This window comes from Dipteris shenzhenensis, chromosome 2 (genome assembly GCF_047967505.1).
Source record: "Dipteris shenzhenensis isolate YYH24624 ecotype China chromosome 2, Dip_SZ_1.0, whole genome shotgun sequence".
Taxonomy (NCBI): Eukaryota; Viridiplantae; Streptophyta; class Polypodiopsida; order Gleicheniales; family Dipteridaceae; genus Dipteris; species Dipteris shenzhenensis.
Genome location: NC_141597.1, coordinates 3,060,118 through 3,065,614, shown reverse-complemented (window position 1 = coordinate 3,065,614; position 5,497 = coordinate 3,060,118).

Here is a 5,497-nt window from a genome sequence, read left to right as displayed (position 1 = left end):
CCACTCGGTAAAGAGCTATTCGAGAAACATTGACTAGCTCTTGGTTTGATGCAGAGGAAGGACATTCCCATTAAAGGGGTGTGATGGAATGTAATGCTCAGTCCTTCTTCGATTCCCCAGAATCATCATCTTGAGGGAAGGCCTACTTCATGATGTTGATCTTGAGGGAAGGTGTTGAGAGTTCACGCTCAACATCATGTGATCATGTGTGCATAGCACCATCACGTGATCATATGTGCATAGCACTAACCTTATAGAGTGCTATAAAGGAAAGGGTTAGATCCCCTAACCCTAACCCTAAAAGGGTTTGCATATATTCTATTTTTTCAACTAATTCTAGTGTACAGTTAGTCATTTGTGGTGTGCTCTCTAGCTGTGCCCTCTCTCCTCATCTCCACTCTTCTCCTCTCCCCTCTTCATATTTTGTCAATGGGTGTTTCCATTTTTGTTTGGTTTGATACTTTTATGAAACATGTCATGTCTGTATATTGTTCGATGATGTCAATGTTATATTATATTAGGTGGAAATTGATGAAATCATGCAAGCCACTCAGAATTTAAAAAAGGTGGATATCCATTTTCAAATAGATGCAGAGAATGAACCATTTTTAAAGAGGAATGAATCCTCCTTAGCAAGTGAAAGTGATTTAGTAGCTCTTCGAAATCAAGAAAAAACACATATGGATTTGTGGTTAGAAGGGAAAATATATCCAGTAGATCCACAAACTTGTCAGACTCCTCAATTCCACGGATTGACTAGCTTAATAAAGTTCCTATGTAAGGGTGAGAATGGTTTGTTAGGATATTGTCGAAGGTTGATTGGTCATGGAGCAAGTAGCCTTCACAACCAATATTAATCTTTGCTTAATGAAAGAGACAAAAGGATCGCAATGTTGGAGGCTTGGAATCAACATTTGGTATCATCTATCCAAGCTAGAAGTGTTCAAATGTTTGCATATGATGGCATAGAGAAGAAAAAACAGGAATTATAGATAAAGGTTCAAACATTAGATGCTCAATTGGGAGAGAGCACTATAAATGCAATTCACTTACAGATGCAAAACACAGCTCTCAAGGATGAGATCAAACAGTTAGAAAAAACATTATCATTCATGAAGGATACTCCAATGGGTCCAAGACTATGTAAGAGGAAATTGCGTCCAATGGAAAAAATATCCGAGAAAAGTGGTCACTGGAAGCATCGAGTGAGAGCTTATAGGAGTGTTTCAGAACTCATGTCTATCCATGATGAGCAATATGGTGCTATGGGTGAAGTGTTTACGAAAAAAATGTTGGAGTCTATTATACAACATCCAAAATTCAAAAGTCTAAAATCAGAGATAACATCTGAGTCAATGAAGAAAGTTGTGGAGCATTTCAATGCAACTAGTGCACAGGGAGTTTGTGATACTGTAGGGATAAGTACAAGGGCACATCGGCTCATATTTAAGAGCTTAAAAACAACATGTCTTTTTGTTGGAGAAAAAGTTAAAGCCCCACTTCCTAAACCGATGACGCCTGATGTTGATAAGACTAGGCATGCACTCAATTTGGGCATACTTGATTTAGTCGATGAGCCCCCGCATGTATGTAGTACACTAACTTTCAAAGAGTTCTGCAAGCCATGGTGACGTTTTATGATATGCGTATGGAGGAATGCAATGGTACTCTGAAGATTGTACTAAAGCTTGATGAAAGTGAGGTGGTCAAAGGTCAAAAGTTAGAAAGAGTTAGCTTGACAATGATAAATAGAATACTGGACCTTGAAGTTGAGCTTGATGATGCAAGACAGCTCAGTGTGCAATCAAAACAGAAGATTTGGTGGTTGGCTGCCTTTGAGGTATGATGGAAATTTGAATTTTAATGCAATAATGCAAAAAGACTTAGAATATTTTGAAATAACATGTGAGTTTTTTTTGTAGGTCCCGAAAGAGTCACATTCAATTTTGAAGTGGTTTTTTTCCTAAACCAATATCCCAAGTGTGATCAAAGGTCATAACAATGGTGAGCTACTTGAAGTTGAGGGCTATGGATCCTATTGTGTAGAATGGCATCTAGTTGTTGTTGACCTCAAGATTATTAAATGTATGTTTAATGTGGCACATGGAGCAAATACAAACCATACTTGTCCACTGTGCATGCAAACGAGAGTACCTACAAAGGGTGGTAAAAAGAATCAAAAGCAATGGGCCTCTGAACTTGCAGAGATAGATCAAACTAAGGCACCAGATAGGGATGCTTTAGGGAAAGATCCATCATGGAGCCCAATTCTTGAAATTCCTCTTGACTAAGTACACATTTGTGTGCTTCATGCTATTGTGAGAATAATTGAAAAGTTGGTGCATCTTTACATCATTGATGCATATAACTTGAAGCCCTAACAAGAGAGTGAGAGGATGATTGCAAGAATTGAAAAGGTTCTTCCTATGTGGGACTGCACTCTAGGCAAGTAAAGATTACAAAAGATGAGAAAGATTTGGAAAAACGGGCAATGTTCCTTGTAAGCCAAGCTTTGGTGGTGTCAAGGCTTTAAAATTCCTTTCCGCAAAGAAGAAGAATGACAAGCTCAAACGTGCTAATGAGTTTGATGTATGGAGAAAGTTACATAATGCCTATTGTGAACGAGGGGGGAAGGGACAAAAAAGCATTGAAAAGGCATGAGTGTGGTTAGCTCTTGATATCTTGGTACCTTTACATACAAAAGAAAAGATTTGAAGATGATGATACACAGTGTTTCATCAATGCTGTGAATGAATTTAGCCAGAATATGGGGATAGCTTGGGGAAAGAATCATTTCACACAGTACATGGTAATCTCTAACTTGGACATTGAGATGTGCATATTGAATGGTCCTATATTTAGTGATTTTTTTTTCTATTTGGCAGCACATTTTATATGCTCATGCACCATACATGGCATGGAATTGTGGAAGCATCGGATTGTGGTCCACTCAGGGCATGGAAAGATTGCATTGGCAAGCACATTGTGCATATAATAGAGCGACCCAACACAGGGGTGGTAGAACTAAAGTCAAGCCCAATGGTTTAATTGGTTCAATGGTGGTATAGGCATATCGAAATAAGAGCAGCTGCAACACTAGCATTCAAAGAGTCCTTAGTGTCCCATGTAGTGCAAGATGTTAACACGGAACATCGAAGAAGAATATTCAACTCATCAAATGCAAGATAGAATCATGCAAGGTGGCATGCAACCTATCATAGACAAGGGCATATATGGGTGGAGACAGATGAAAATGATGGTGTACACCCTTCTAATGTGGATGCCCATGCATAAGTTTCAGAATTTCTTTGTAATTTTAGTTATATGATTTGCAGTAAATTTGGGGTATTTTGAAACAAAATTGAAATTTCCCCTAGATTTGGGGAGCCTCTGTTACAGAGAAGCCCACATGGCATAATCTCCTTCATGGATACCATATTCCCTTATCCAAGCCTTTAATATTTTAGTAATTCTCCAAAGGACCCCTTTTTAAGTTCAAAATTTTTGTAATGCTTTTCAGTCAATCTTCTTCCAATTGAATTAATGATGTTGTTAGAATTCCACCGATTCCTCTAAGCTTAGCTTCTTTACTAAAACCCATGAATTGGCAGTCACAAATTCCATGGGCACTACCACCTCAACTCCATAGACCAACTTGAAGGATATCATTCCCGTACTCACCTTGAATGCTATTTGAAATGACCACAACGTTGAATATATCTTTGTGTCCCAATCCATTCTGTTTTTCTAAACTGTCAATTTCAGAATCCATTTCATGATTTTGTTGGAACTTTCTGCATATTTGGCTGCTTGTAGATGGTATGTTGATACAATTTTGTGAACAATCATGTGAGCTTTTGTCAATTTATTAATGGTTCTATTTAGGAAGTGTCTTTTTCAGTTCGAACTAACTCCATTGGACATCCAAACCATGTAATAATATTGCAGTAAAGGAACTTTGCAGTGCTATCTAATGAATTGTCACGCATAAAGTTGTGCTTCCACCCACTTAATGAAATAATCTCTGGCTACCAAAATGTATTTGTTCCTAGTGTGCTTTGCATCTATTTTGAATCGTCCCACAAAATCTAAACCCCATTTTTGAAATGGCTCCAATCATAAAATTGGATTTAGTGGCAATCTGTCAGCATCTGATGGTTGCCCATAGTACCAACATTTCTTTGTGAATTCGTGTGAATCCTTAATTACTATTGGCCACTACAATCCATCTTGAAATATCATTTTTGCTATCACATCACCTACAAACTTACCACCCGATGTCCCTTGATGGGCTGCAAAACTACATGCTTCTCGTTGTCCGGGACGCATCGTCGAGATATCAGATCAATTTCTCTTTTATACAATGCTCGTGTAATGGTCTACTTTTGAGAGCCATTATATGCCTTTGATCTCTTGTGAAACTCTCAGGAAACACTCCATCTATTAGAAACTGTAACATTTTGTCATATGAATCTGTTCCACGAATAGCTTCCACTTGGAACAAAGATGCATCTAGGAGGTCATCCAGAATTCCATGTCTTGGGTGTTCTCTAGACTCTAATCCACTCAGGTAATCCACAATGAGGTGTTGTATTCTTGGAGTGTGCACTATTTTGTAATTGAATTCTTATAAGAGTGGGATCCATCTTGATACCCTTTCGAATGGTTGTGGCTTGTTGACCAAATATAGTATTTCCTAGTGGTCGATGTGAAAGACCACTATGTTAGCCAAAAGATAGTGCCAAAATTTTTGCAAGGCATATATCATACCCAAAACTTCCCTTTTTATAACTAAATAGTTCCGTTTAGCTGGTGACAAGGTATGGCTAGCATAGCAAATGAGCTAGAACCACCCCTTTTTCAAGGTTTGCATTAATACTTCCCCTATGGCAATGTCTGAGGCATCCACAAAAATGTGAAATTCTTAGGTCTTGTCTAGTGGAATAAGAATAAGTACTACTACCCACATTTTCTTCGATAAATAAAATGCTTTTGTTGCTCTTCTCTCCAAACTAATTGTTTATTTGGCTTAACCAATCTTGACAATGGTTGATAGACATAGGACAAATACCTGTGATATCTATTGTGCCATTTTACTTGCCTAATGAATCTCATGGCATTTAGATGTCCTTTAGTCCCTTTGATTGCGGTGACCTTCCTTGGATCAATGGTCATTCCTTCAGCTGAAATCATGTGCCCCAGTAAAACATCCTGGTGGACTGCAAATGCACATTTCATCGGATTCAGATTAATGCAATGAGCACACATGCTTAAATCTATTCCCTTAATGTCAGTGTAATCCCAAGCAAAAATATCTTTAAATTCCATTAGTAATTACATTAGTTCTGTTTTGAAAGAACCTTCCACATGCACACTCAATTTTACTGTCTGTGGCCTTATCAGTCATGCCCAGACTATGCCCAGACTCTGTTCTTCCAAATCATCTTCATTTACACTTGCTATTTTCTACATTTGCTCCTTATATTCTTCTACTGCC